Below are 15,875 nucleotides of genomic sequence, written 5' to 3' on the forward strand. Positions count from 1 at the left end.
TTTTAGACCCATTCTGATTAAAATAATACAGTGCATATTGGATTTGTTTTTTAAATCTTGCTAATAATTCTATTGTTTTTAGACCCATTCTGATTAAAATAATACAGTGCATGTGGGATTTGTTTTTTAAATCTTGCTAATAATTCTATTGTTTTTAGACCCATTCTGATTAAAATAATACAGTGCATATTGGATTTGTTTTTTAAATCTTGCTAATAATTCTATTGTTTTTAGACCCATTCTGATTAAAATAATACAGTGCATGTGGGATTTGTTTTTTAAATCTTGCTAATAATTCTATTGTTTTTAGACCCATTCTGATTAAAATAATACAGTGCATATTGGATTTGTTTTTTAAATCTTGCTAATAATTCTATTGTTTTTAGACCCATTCTGATTAAAATAATACAGTGCATATTGGATTTGTTTTTTAAATCTTGCTAATAATTCTATTGTTTTTAGACCCATTCTGATTAAAATAATACAGTGCATATTGGATTTGTTTTTTAAATCTTGCTAATAATTCTATTGTTTTTAGACCCATTCTGATTAAAATAATACAGTGCATGTGGGATTTGTTTTTTAAATCATATTAATATTTTTGTTGTTTTTACTGCCATCACCGCATTGTTTTGGACAAAAAAAAACACAGCAATATTGCCAGCTAAGTTGCTGACTGGGTTGTGCAGCTTGAGATCATTATGTAATTAGAACAAGTTGAATCAATCCAATCTGAACAGGAGACATGTCATCCAATTTATAAACTGCTATATGACAAAAGACAGAAATGTAAAAAAAATGTTATGTGTGACATAACCCTAATAATAGTAATAACAGTGATTTGATAGACATTTGCTTCAATCTTGCAGAAATGCTGTCTTTAAATTAGTTTGTGTTACTAGTATACCACACCCATTTAAATAGACAGTATACCCCCACAAAAATGGTTTGATCTATTTTCATTCAGTTCTCAACACATTAATGGATTCTAAGATACTCATAGCAACCAACTTAGCTGACAATGTTGCTGTTTGAGTGTCAGAAACAATATGGCGGTGACAGTAAAACCCATTCCGTCATACATCGCCTGCTGTTTTTTCCCAATCATTTCGACATTCTATGAAGGCTTTCAGTGATATATTAAAACTATAAACTTTGTTAATAATTATACTATCTTGTTAATAATTGTTATAACCATTCTGTTACCTTTCTTAACATAAAAGAAGGACTCCAATAATTTTATTACAAAAACGGATTGTCTTTGTGAAAAAACTATGCAACAGTATTCTTTCTATTTACTCATTGGGACGCACTGTTCCTCTGAAATTCAATTTAAATATATTACATGGTATCTAAAATTTAATTTTGAAAAGATAATTTTTTAGCTGTGTCTGATTGAATAATTTAGTCTGTCGATTAAATGTTCATTTCCTGTGGAACTTTATCATCCGTATAACTATATATTTTAAATTCTTGAATCTATATAGTCTAGTTTATCATTAATGGGTCTATGACATCATGTCTGTTAATATTCACGTCATCAATCACCTTTATATTGTGTCCACCCACTCTGTATTCTCCTTGCTATCGACCAACATTGTCAGATGTCTATGCTGTGGATCATTTACAGTCTTCCTCAGTTGCTATAGCTACTTTGGATGTGGTAACCATGGATACGAGTTCAGACTAATTTCATTATAGTATCAGGTGAGGTGTATGTCCTTCTATCTGCCGGTTTGATAATTTATCATTTTCTTTCACTTACAGCTTCAACAATTAATCAGAAGAACTTTAAGAGTTCAATATTTTATATGTACAAGTAGAAATGTGAAGTGTCTGAGATGAAATGAATGTTTTGCAGGTGAGCATAAATTATCTCTTGTCTAGATGTGTGAGAATATGAAAGACGACGAAAATTATGGGGCCAAATGTCTGTTGACTGGGACAACAGCATCATCATTCATTGTTAATTTTTCTATAATTTGAGTTTTTTATCCAATTTCACAAGTCGTGTATGTTTTGAATGGGCATAAAATCTCAGTTTGATTTGGGTGTGGCATGCTAGCATAATGTGACTCGCGTGTCAGTAGACTCTCCGTGTGCTAACATATTCACATACATATTAGCTTACGAGTACTTATCTTTGCTTTTATGAAATAGTGAAACTATGGTTGCCATGGCTTGCCACTGAGTGACTGTAATCTACCGTAATATCCCCCTCCCCCCAAATAAAATATTTTCTTGGGTGCTAACTTGGTTATATTGTCTGTAAAACATCACAAGTGAGTGTATTTTGATGGAAATGTTGCTTTCTGAGAAGACATGATGCACTATGCCAGATGATTATACAATGTAAATTTCCTGGGAGAGGGCACTGTATTACCAGATGAGGGTACAATATAAGATTTCTTGAGGGAGGGACACTGTATCACCAGATGAGGGTAGAATGTGTGGTTTATTGGGAATGGCACTGTATTGCCAGATGAGGGTAGAATGTGTGGTTCATTGGGGATGGCATTGTATTGCCGGATGAGGGTGGAATGTGTGGTTCATTGGGGATGGCACTGTATTGCCAGATGAGGGTAGAATGTGTGGTTCATTGGGGATGGCACTGTATTGCCAGATGAGGGTAGAATGTGTGGTTCATTGGGGATGGCACAGTATTGCCGGATGAGGGTGGAATGTGTGGTTCATTGGGGATGGCACTGTATTGCCGGATGAGGGTAGAATGTGTGGTTCATTGGGGATGGCACTGTATTGCCAGATAAGGGTAGAATGTATGGTTCATTGGGGATGGCACTGTATTGCCAGATGAGGGTAGAATGTATGGTTCATTGGGGATGGCACTGTATTGCCGAATGAGGGTAGAATGTATGGTTCATTGGGAATGGCACTGTATTGCCAGATGAGGGTAGAATGTGTGGTTCATTGGGGATGGCACAGTATTGCCGAATGAGGGTAGAATGTGTGGTTCATTGGGGATGGCACTGTATTGCCGGATGAGGGTAGAATGTGTGGTTCATTGGGGATGGCACTGTATTGCTGGATAAGGGTAGAATGTGTGGTTCATTTGGGGATGGCACTGTTTTGCCAGATGAGGGTAGAATGTGTGGTTCATTGGGGATGGCACTGTATTGCCGGATGAGGGTGGAATGTATGTTTCATTGGGGATGGCACTGTATTGCCAGATGAGGGTAGAATGTATGGTTCATTGGGGATGGCACTGTATTGCCGAATGAGGGTAGAATGTATGGTTCATTGGGAATGGCACTGTATTGCCAGATGAGGGTAGAATGTGTGGTTCATTGGGGATGGCACAGTATTGCCGAATGAGGGTAGAATGTGTGGTTCATTGGGGATGGCACTGTATTGCCGGATGAGGGTAGAATGTGTGGTTCATTGGGGATGGCACTGTATTGCTGGATAAGGGTAGAATGTGTGGTTCATTTGGGGATGGCACTGTTTTGCCAGATAAGGGTAGAATGTATGGTTCATTGGGGATGGCGCAGTATTGCCGGATGAGGGTAGAATGTGTGGTTCATTGGGGATGGCACTGTATTGCTGGATAAGGGTAGAATGTGTGGTTCATTTGGGGATGGCACTGTTTTGCCAGATGAGGGTAGAATGTGTGGTTCATTGGGGATGGCACTGTATTGCCAGATGAGGATAGAATGTGTGGTTCATTGGGGATGGCACTGTATTTCGGAATGAGGGTAGAATGTATGGTTCATTGGGGATGGCACTGTATTGCCGGATGAGGGTAGAATGTATGGTTCATTGGGAATGGCACTGTATTGCCAGATGAGGGTAGAATGTGTGGTTCATTGGGGAAGGCGCAGTATTGCCGGATGGGGGTAGAATGTGTGGTTCATTGGGGATGGCACTGTATTGCCGGATGAGGGTAGAATGTGTGGTTCATTGGGGATGGCACTGTATTGCTGGATATGGGTAGAATGTGTGGTTCATTTGGGGATGGCACTGTATTGCCGGATGAGGGTAGAATGTATGGTTCATTGGGAATGGCATTGTATTGCCGGATGATGGTAGAATGTATGGTTCATTGGGGATGGCACTGTATTGCTGGATGAGGGTAGAATGTGTGGTTCATTGGGGATGGCACTGTATTGCCGGATGAAGATAGAATGTGTGGTTCATTGGGGATGGCACTGTATTGCCAGATAAGGGTAGAATGTATGGTTCATTGGGGATGGCACTGTATTGCCGAATGAGGGTAGAATGTATGGTTCATTGGGGATGGCACTGTATTGCCGAATGAGGGTAGAATGTATGGTTCATTGGGGATGGCATTGTATTGCCGAATGAGGGTAGAATGTATGGTTCATTGGGAATGGCACTGTATTGCCAGATGAGGGTAGAATGTGTGGTTCATTGGGGATGGCACAGTATTGCCGAATGAGGGTAGAATGTGTGGTTCATTGGGGATGGCACTGTATTGCCGGATGAGGGTAGAATGTGTGGTTCATTTGGGGATGGCACTGTTTTGCCAGATGAGGGTAGAATGTGTGGTTCATTGGGGATGGCACTGTATTGCCGGATGAGGGTGGAATGTATATTTCATTGGGGATGGCACTGTATTGCCAGATAAGGGTAGAATGTATGGTTCATTGGGGATGGCACTGTATTGCCGAATAAGGGTAGAATGTATGGTTCATTGGGAATGGCACTGTATTGCCAGATGAGGGTAGAATGTGTGGTTCATTGGGGATGGCACAGTATTGCCGAATGAGGGTAGAATGTGTGGTTCATTGGGGATGGCACTGTATTGCCGGATGAGGGTAGAATGTGTGGTTCATTGGGGATGGCACTGTATTGCTGGATAAGGGTAGAATGTGTGGTTCATTTGGGGATGGCACTGTTTTGCCAGATAAAGGTAGAATGTATGGTTCATTGGGGATGGCGCAGTATTGCCGGATGAGGGTAGAATGTGTGGTTCATTGGGGATGGCACTGTATTGCTGGATAAGGGTAGAATGTGTGGTTCATTTGGGGATGGCACTGTTTTGCCAGATGAGGGTAGAATGTGTGGTTCATTGGGGATGGCACTGTATTGCCAGATGAGGATAGAATGTGTGGTTCATTGGGGATGGCACTGTATTTCGGAATGAGGGTAGAATGTATGGTTCATTGGGGATGGCACTGTATTGCCGGATGAGGGTAGAATGTATGGTTCATTGGGAATGGCACTGTATTGCCAGATGAGGGTAGAATGTGTGGTTCATTGGGGATGGCGCAGTATTGCCGGATGGGGGTAGAATGTGTGGTTCATTGGGGATGGCACTGTATTGCCGGATGAGGGTAGAATGTGTGGTTCATTGGGGATGGCACTGTATTGCTGGATATGGGTAGAATGTGTGGTTCATTTGGGGATGGCACTGTATTGCCGGATGAGGGTAGAATGTATGGTTCATTGGGAATGGCATTGTATTGCCGGATGATGGTAGAATGTATGGTTCATTGGGGATGGCACTGTATTGCTGGATGAGGGTAGAATGTGTGGTTCATTGGGGATGGCACTGTATTGCCGGATGAAGATAGAATGTGTGGTTCATTGGGGATGGCACTGTATTGCCAGATAAGGGTAGAATGTATGGTTCATTGGGGATGGCACTGTATTGCCGAATGAGGGTAGAATGTATGGTTCATTGGGGATGGCACTGTATTGCCGAATGAGGGTAGAATGTATGGTTCATTGGGGATGGCATTGTATTGCCGAATGAGGGTAGAATGTATGGTTCATTGGGAATGGCACTGTATTGCCAGATGAGGGTAGAATGTGTGGTTCATTGGGGATGGCACAGTATTGCCGAATGAGGGTAGAATGTGTGGTTCATTGGGGATGGCACTGTATTGCCGGATGAGGGTAGAATGTGTGGTTAATTGGGGATGGCACTGTATTGCTGGATAAGGGTAGAATGTGTGGTTCATTGGGGATGGATGGCACTGTATTGCCAGATGAGGATAGAATGTGTGGTTCATTGGGGATGGCACTGTATTTCGGAATGAGGGTAGAATGTATGGTTCATTGGGGATGGCACTGTATTGCCGGATGAGGGTAGAATGTATGGTTCATTGGGATGGCACTGTATTGCCGGATGAGGGTAGAATGTATGGTTCATTGGGGATGGCACTGTATTGCTGGATGAGGATAGAATGTGTGGTTCATTGGGGATGGCACTGTATTGCCAGATAAGGGTAGAATGTATGGTTCATTGGGAATGGCACTGTATTGCCAGATGAGGGTAGAATGTGTGGTTCATTGGGGATGGCGCAGTATTGCCGGATGGGGGTAGAATGTGTGGTTCATTGGGGATGGCACTGTATTGCCGGATGAGGGTAGAATGTGTGGTTCATTGGGGATGGCACTGTATTGCTGGATATGGGTAGAATGTGTGGTTCATTTGGGGATGGCACTGTATTGCCGGATGAGGGTAGAATGTATGGTTCATTGGGAAGGGCATTGTATTGCCGGATGATGGTAGAATGTATGGTTCATTGGGGATGGCACTGTATTGCTGGATGAGGGTAGAATGTGTGGTTCATTGGGGATGGCACTGTATTGCCATATGAGGGTAGAATGTATGGTTCATTGGGGATGGCACTGTATTGCCGGATGAGGGTAGAATGTGTGGTTCATTGGAGATGGCACTGTATTACCAGATGAGTGTAAAATACATGTATGGTTGAATTTGGAGGAATACAGTATTGCCAGATGTGGATGCAATAAGGGTTCATTTGGGGAGGGTAGGGTATTGTATCGTCTTAAGTGAGAGTAAAATGTCAGGTTCCTTGGGAGGATGCATTGTATCAGTGTTTTCCCTAGGAAAATTGCCAAACACTAGAATATGTTAATGACTTGCCTTGTATTCATTGTTATGCTAAATTGGTTCTATTGTTTATCAGTTTAAATAGTTGGGAACCCCTACACTATAATGCGGGCGGGAGGGGGGGGGGTGATTGCATCACCAGATTATCTCCCAATATATAAAGTGTTGAGCACACTGGTGGGGTGGGGATGGGCAAATGGGTGGTTTTATCTCACTGTGGGGTCCTATTTTATTGGGTTCATTGGGGGGGGGGGGTATGAAATACTAGTAATATGAAGTTCATGGGAGGATCACTGCATACTATTGGCCAATTGGAGATCTACTTTATAAAGGAAATGATTTAAATACCAGACTTAATCCAAGTATTGTTTTTAAGAGGCAACCATTCCTTTGGTATAGCAGGACTGTATTTCATCGGACAAACAATAGTGTCTGAAACTTTTATTGGACTTGACCCAAAATTCATTTGGACTTAAGACTCAACTATATAGTGCAATATACAACTTTGCAGCCACTGAGAAAGATTGTTTATGAGAAAACATTTATACATAAATTGACTTAATGATGTGCTTTTGTTTCAATTTGTTCTCAACACTTGTACTTAATGTTTACAGTCTGACGTGTTGCATCACAACTTGGCAAAGTGCCAGGTAGCAATATTTCAATATTGTTGGTGCATTAATAATTACTTGTTAATTAAAAATATTCTATAAACTAAGATATTTACTGATATGTCATAAAATACTAATGAATTTAACAGTTAAAGTATTATTGTTTCGTAACTTGCTCAGAATAGCTCTTGGCACAAAATGTTGTTTATTTGGTGTACTTTTTTGGCAGACTAGAAATAATGGCTGAGTGGTTCTTTTATAGTTATAGTAATCTTGGCAGAATGCCAAAAATAACACAAAAGGTTTTAAGGATATGCCTTATTTGGTGCGTACTAAGCTGGAGCTTTTTCAATTATTACAGAAATGATAAAGTTTTGAAAGGTCTTTGTAATTGTGTTATTGTTTAGCATGGAGCTGCATATATTGTGTTTTGTTCATAATCATTTCTAAATAATATGGCATATGCATATATTTTGTTTATGGGGTTGATTAAAGTCAGTCTAGTCCAGCTTGAAGGAATAATAGATTCACTGAACTGTATATTTTAATTTTGAGAAGACAATGTTTGTGAATTATAATGTGGGTCAAGGAAAACAGATTGTGTAGCAGTGAACATTTTACTGTTGCACTTCAATGCCAGTGTGCTCAGTGTGGAGCAAATTAACATAAGGATATTAAGTATAACCATAAATTGTAATAGTTTTACAGGCAACTATTATAAATAAGTCAGAAATATTTAAGAAGTGATGTTAAGAAATCATACACGTTTTTTCCCCATTCACTTCTGTCAATGATTTTGGAAATTGTGTCCTCTCAAATGCTCACACATTATGAATGTTGAACATTTCTTGCAGCGAAAATATAATGGTTTACAGGAGGTGTAGGTCAGGGTGCAAGACGAGGGTGCAGGTCAGGGTGCAAGGCGAGGTCGCGGGTCAGGGTGCAAGGCGAGGTCACAGGTCAGGGTGCAAGACGAGGGTGCAGGTCAGGGTGCAAGACGAGGGTGCAGGTCAGGGTGCAAGACGAGGGGCTTTAAGACACCATGCATCAGATAAATCGCAATACTGCATTTTTGCATATTATGGGGGTAACATTATTTTACTCCAGACAGCACCTTTTCCATATGCAATATTTACTACAGTCAGGTATATGATGGAAACAGTCTCCAATAGAAAATCACATAAACTAAAAATTGTACATATTGTATGTTAGGTCTAAATTGTCAACTTTGACTATGCATAAACACACCTCTGTAATTTATAGATTATATGGTATAACTGTTGCTGAGATGAAATTTCTCCATTTTGTAATTCCTTTAAACTTTTCCCCGTGACAATTATTAGTTCATCCCTTATTTTCTGAATCATTGATTTATAAATATATATATAATAAACAAATATAATAAACAGGTATAAATAGAGTGTGATATACTCATTACATGTATAGACCGGGTAGAATTGCAAAGCACATCTCAACTAAACCGGTTGCCACATCTAATTGATGGCGAGTTTTGTCTGGACCAATGCACCATATCATAAGTTATTCTGTTGTATATATTGAATAATTCTGATAATTACTTTGTGTTATTAATTCACAGTGGATGGTATTTATGTAAAAGTACCAGTATATTCTTTAAAGGTGAGTGTCTTTTTTAATAATAACTCTTGTTCTGTTATATATCGATTTTATTTTGGGCGAGGTCATAAACTCTAGATCAATGCTCCATAGTGATTAGGGCTAGATGCAATGTTTTGTATATTATTCAAGTGATTCAGCTGTTCTAATGTGGTTGATGATTCTTCTGAGTCATTAGATGGGTGTGGATCGCTCTCTCGCATCACTATACATTACATGATTGCTCAGTATATTGTATATAAGATAAGGGTGTAAGTCACGCGAATTGCAAGATAATCACAATATTGCAACATGATCATACAGTTCTTGTGCCAATGCGTGAGTATGTGAATGGAATGATTAGTGTTTGTTTGAGTCTGTTTTTCCTGATGTTCTGCTTATTTATATTTTACTTTGAGTGTGTATTACATGTTTTGGCCTTTTTTTTGAATAGGGTGATAACCTCTTCTATTTCTGAGCAATTGAACTTTTCCAAATGTGAATTGCACTCTGGGATTCGCCATTGGTTTGAACAGCACGCACCTGGAACCCACATGGGAGCTTCATCACATATATCAACATACATGTATATCTATGTTGCATACCCTTATGCTGGGTCTGATATATTAGGTCTGTCTGTAAGATGTATAATGGAAAGTCTGCTAGGTTTTTCTGCAAGGTTACTACAATTGCCACAACAGGGTGCCGTGCCAAGTCTGCATTGTTTTAATCACTGTTTGTTATACTAATGTATTGAGTGAAAACATAACTGTGCCTCAGTGAACAAAATTCTCTTGGTCATATTACATCTCAACTCAGCTGAAAAACAATGCTATTACTTGCATGCTTCCCATTGATTTAAGACATTCTATGTGTGTACATGTATATACCGGTACGTAGTAGTGTATTGGATTAACTGCAGTACAGCTGGTGTTGTGTACAACCTGCATTTTATCTAGAAAAAACATTTCATTTTTGTCACTATAAATTATTAACATTTTGAGAATTTAGTGGCATTCAAGAGTACATGTAAATAAATGTAAAGTAAGTCATTATGGTCATGATTTAATCATAATGATTCAAGTATAGACTCCAAATTTATCCAAATCTTTTAAAATAATATTTTTATCCATATAGAATATTTTTCTAATTTTTATTTGTGTAGGTCAATTTTGAGTATGAGTATACGATATTAATAAAAATTTATAACGGCAAATAAAAAAATCAACTTATTCAAACAAAACTGGGAATAAAATTTATATATTGGGGTAGGAGTGGGGGTGGGGGTGGAGTCCATCTTTATATTGGATTTTAATCAGATTGCGATATAATGTTTGGTGCTAAGAAATATTTACTTTAATTGTTTTTTTCTGACTCACTAAATTTGTCATTTGCCAGCCAAACAACCATTAGCTTTCTTTAATTTTGATAAATTTCATCTTTGATGTTTTATCTTGCATCCAACATATTGGATTCTGTAATTATAGTTGAATGAACACATAATGCTGTTTAGATATAGCTAGTTGCAATGGTGTGTGTCTCCTTCCTGTCTGACAAGCAGTCAGCAATTTATTTATTCTTTGTTCAAGGTTACCCCGACTTTTTACTATGTTGATGTGTCTGTAATATCTCCAGACATTGGATTTCAATAAAATTGTTTACATTGGAGTTACACCATAGTCCATAGAACTGCTGTTTCAAAAAATATGCATATTAATTTCCTAAACATTTTTTAGTTGTATTTTTAAAAAATGCATCATTAGATTTCAGTGAGATTTACCAGCAGTGCTATGAGTGCTTTGAAATAATCCATAGTCATGATTAGTTTTTGCTTCATATCCTCAAAATAACAAAACCTTAATGTGTACGATCATAAAAGACGATGGGTAGGTTAGTTGGGACAAACGATTTGGTTGAGCTGTTAGTACCTTTGTAAGTAGGTGGTAATTACGCACAGGGTAAAACATACAATAAATACTTTATTACGGATGTAAAACCAAATGAAAGAAGATCATTTTGTCTCTGTTGTTGTTTACTGATCCATAAAGTGACCTGAATCGTCAAATAGATTACAAGAGCATTGTCTCACTCACAAAACATTTAAGGAGATTTATGGAGCTTAAAGATGGCTTGTATGCTTTCTAGGGCTATGTCTGGTCTGTTGCTTTGTTATTATGCCAGGCATTTAAGTACTGCTTAAATTGAGAAAATCAGAGTGTGGGAATATTTTATGCTGACCATACTTATACATATATGCCTTGAAGGGGCAGTGGTGAGTGTGGTAAATCATGTTCAGTATAAACTAGTATGTCCATGCAACATGTTGAATGTATGTACATGTAAACTACATTCTTTGTTTACAGGAAATTTGAACGCAGTGCGCGATGACCACCATTACCAATCTTTAAAACATTGGTAGATCAATGATTGAGTACTATTATACCAATTGGGTTCACTGGATCAGACATGGATAAAGTACATGTATCTATTTAATTTATGTATTAGTTAACTGATGCCAGTGATTTCAACTTTAAATTGCTTTAATTTTGCGAGCGACAAATTTCCAAGAATTTTTCAAATCGGTGAAAATCGTAAAATTTTGCAGCGGTGGAAATTTCTTAGGCATCCCATGATGCAAAGTGTTAGTGACTTTCACGATATTTTGTTTACATGAATGCAAACAAAATTCTAGCAGTATTTGAACATGTGGGACGACGAATAGACGCTTACATATACATTAATTGTCATGTGGTACTATGCTGGTATGCTCTGTGTTCCTTTATACTGCTATTAAAGCAATACATGTGATGGCCATGCCCCTTTACTTTTTTATTGGGAAACCCTTCACATTATAAATATGTAGCACCATCGATTTCAGTATAGGGCAAAGAGTGAGAATGTAGTCGATAACGTCTTTTATATCTGTGCAAAAAAAACAATCTCTTAGCTGAGTTATAATTGACATACACCCAATTTCTTGATAGTTCATTAAAATGACTTTGAAGTTGAACTCTGGATCACTTCTGCTACACTGCATAGTCATGAAACTTTGTTGCCTAGCAACCAATAGTTTCCATGGTAACATGAATGTATTACTTCATTCATCCAATTATTTAGACAGGCAGTAAGTGGCCATGATGGGATTGATGTATAGTAAAAGTAGCAGCGTGGGTGGGTGTCTGTGTCTATATACTAAAGTCTTACTACTATAAAAAGTACATCTGTCTTAATGAGTGCATTTAAATTATATATAGAGTTGTTACTACCTGCTGGTGAGAACATTGGTTTGTGGCACTTTGCTCATACAAGTTCATTTGTGCAATTTACCAAGTAACAGTATTTGTTGAACCATGAATTAATCTATGTACTGAATTGTCAACAATTTATAATTAAATTGGACGTCTTTATCATTCGATTGAAGTCACAGAACATCACTTCATTAATTGTTTAGTACATATTTTGTTATTTTGTTACAAAATTTAAAAGCAAAATCCATATTATCAATATGCAAATTAGCCACAGTTCTAGCATATTATTTAACTTAAGAGAACATTGGGTAAAGATATAAAATGCTGGTTCATTATTGGATTTAATCAATCATTAACCTTATTAATCCGTCATTTCCTTAATTATATTGGAACAACTCACTCAAGGATGGTGTTTCATTACAAACATTAATTATAAATGAATGAAACAAACCACAGGGGTTATCCAAAGTACCCAGCATTGGCTAATAATAACATGTAATGTATTTAGGATGTATTCCTCTGAGATGGATAAATCTAGTTTCAGTGTATGTACCTATAAAGTAAGATGACATTATCTCAGTGTAGTACATTGGTAACCTTAGATACTGTTCATTTATATCAGTCATTTATAAATCATTAATATGATATAATCTGCACCTGTTGTATACCCAATAGTCTACCAAATGTTATTCTATATTTAAACACTGATAAACAATGTGGCCTCATCTTTCCAAGAACAGATGTTGATCATAATTTTGTTTGTTTGTTTATGTTCTAGATTTCTAGTTCCGCCATTGCAAGGTAATGATTATTTATGTTTATATATTCATATCCATGTTTAATTTCTGATATCAACATTTTAGATAAAATTTCTTGGCTGCTGAACGGGTGTTTAGGTGCATGTCTGCTTAGTTTATCACTATCATCTACCTCGTTTACATGATAGCATTTTATAACTGTATAAGAAACTGTATAAAGGCCTGGTTGAACAAATTTTGAAAAAACTGAGCCCCCACATGGCCCAATCATTTAAACGAGCAAACCCCACCCCCACCCCCGACGTCGTTCATGCTCAACACTGGGCAAACCAGGTCAGACTGTTAGTGGGAGGAGCAATAATTGGCTCTGATAAAATGTATGAATATAAGTCATATGGGCTTTTACAGTAGCTCTAATCATTATTGCTGTAAAACCATTTATTTTTTACTGCCATTTAATTTCACTATTTTAATGTTTGAATGACTCTACCAGGTTTTAAGTTCATTGCAGGAAAACAATGAATTTAATTATTATTTTAAAATTCATGATGTGTGAATGACAGTTTCTGATCTGATCATATCAGAATTGCTTGGTTTTACCTTGATTATTATTCTGTGTATTATGTCACTTCCTGTCTGTTGTGATATTACAGTACTAGTATATTGCTATGTTCACCTTATGAGATCTCCGCATGTGCAGAAATGTTCAATCCTTTGTATTTACAGAGGACTTATAGCAGTTGTGTGCATGTTAGTCGGGACCCACTTGGATCCTATAGAAATTATTTGATGATCTGTTATTTGCCCAAAACATGGAAAACGATACAAATATTATTATTATTATTTAGAGGACTTATCATGTGCATATTCCCCTAAAATGGGCTCTATGCACATTACATAATGTAAATGTCTATGAATAAAAATCACAATAACTATAGAAAAACAAGCAAATTAAACTAGTAAAATTGACTACAGTGATATGTTTTTAGTGCCCTCTTAAATGATGAATGTGAGACTGAATGGCGGATTTAGAAAGGTATGCAATTCCAAATGTTTGGACCTGAATATTGGAATGCACGTTCACCGTATGACTTAGTCTTCGGTGTGTGGATTTATAAAAATATACAATCGTCTGATGACAAACACAATTGTCTAGCGGGATGATATTTATGTAGAAGAACTGACAGGTATAGTGGTCCAGCGTTACTTATTGATAATGAGTACAAACTTGAAATTTTATATTTAAACCTCTGTTAACTGGAAGCCAGTGATATGATTTTAAAAGTGGTAAAATATAAGTGGTGTTCTCACTGGATGAAATAAGCCGTTGTAACAACGTCTTTTATTTGAGAACATTGTCAAAATGTGGCATCTGTGTTTTTGACACCGTAGTAAAAGGGGTGGACCAGATCCTAATCGTTGTTGTCACACTGGCTCTTGCACAACACAATGTGCCGTGTGAACACAATACGATGGCCAAATGCCCTCTATCGCCTACTTGTTTATGCTTGTCATTACACAAGATGGTGTCAGAGGTTAAGGGTCAAACGTCGAACTGGTCAAACGAAGAAACAAGATTAACTGATATCTGTATGCAGAGAATCGAATATTCAAAGAATGATGGACAGAACGTCTAGGGATGGTAGACTAAGAGTATATGCTGTGCTTACAGAAAAAGCGACTGAAAAGGTATTGGACAGGATGTCATTACAATGTCAACAGAAGATCAGAACTTTACGTATAAAGTACAGAGAAGCGACTGAGCACAACAACAGAAGCAGTAGCGAGCCTAAATACTACACGAAATATTAGGTGGAAGGCCAGCAGACAATTCAGCAGATTATCTAATATTTGCACAACAAAAAAAAACACTGTTAACACCAGCGTTTTTTAGACATGTAAAAGCGTAGCTTATATGATAATAATAATTGCTATATTGAAATTATATCCATTCACTGTTATGATATGTATTACGAGTCATCGTGCACATGAACGGCAAAGAAGATTCGAATAAACGGTTGCAGCAACACACAGAAACATGTGTCTGACGGCCGTTATTTACATTCATTTAATTCATTACTACTGTATATGATTTTGATGTTATCTCTGTTCCGACCGTTCACACAAACGTTTCAGTATGTGCTGGCTTGTACCTGAGTATCACGTGCCAAGATCTCTAACATGAATGCCACTTATGTTTCACTCCTGTAACAACCTGTGCTACTGTAGAATACTTTATTTTCGCTTGGAATTTATTTTCGCTATTTTCGCTGAAGGGATGATTCCGTGAAAATAAAATCCAGCGAATATACTTTTTTTCCTATATTTCACATTAAATTCACCAAAAATCAGTGAAAATAAATTCCATACAAAACGCCCAAAAAGCCTTTTCATCAAAAATTAATTCCAGCGAAAATAAAGTATTCTACAGTATTCAAATATGATGTACTTTGTGAAAATACAGACATTTAGACACACCAAATTAGATAGCAGTTTGTCTGTCCTATAGCTTCACTAGAACTGTACTAAAAATTGCACCTTCAAACATCAAACCAGGTGATAAGCAAGTATTTGGGCAGAATATCTATGTCATATTCACTCTGTTAGAAGCACATTTCCAATAGATCCGCATAAAAACCAAAAATTGCATGCAGAATCATAAAAATATATGTAAATTTGACCATTGACTCAAATTCCTGGTTATTATGAAGGCCTTAATTCTCACATATACTCAAGGCTTAGTTTCTATAATTTATTATTCAAACTTATAATAATTGTCAAATAATAATTTCCAGTAAAT

This window comes from Saccoglossus kowalevskii, chromosome 13 (genome assembly GCF_978046115.1).
Source record: "Saccoglossus kowalevskii chromosome 13, keSacKowa6.1, whole genome shotgun sequence".
Classification (NCBI taxonomy): domain Eukaryota; kingdom Metazoa; phylum Hemichordata; class Enteropneusta; family Harrimaniidae; genus Saccoglossus; species Saccoglossus kowalevskii.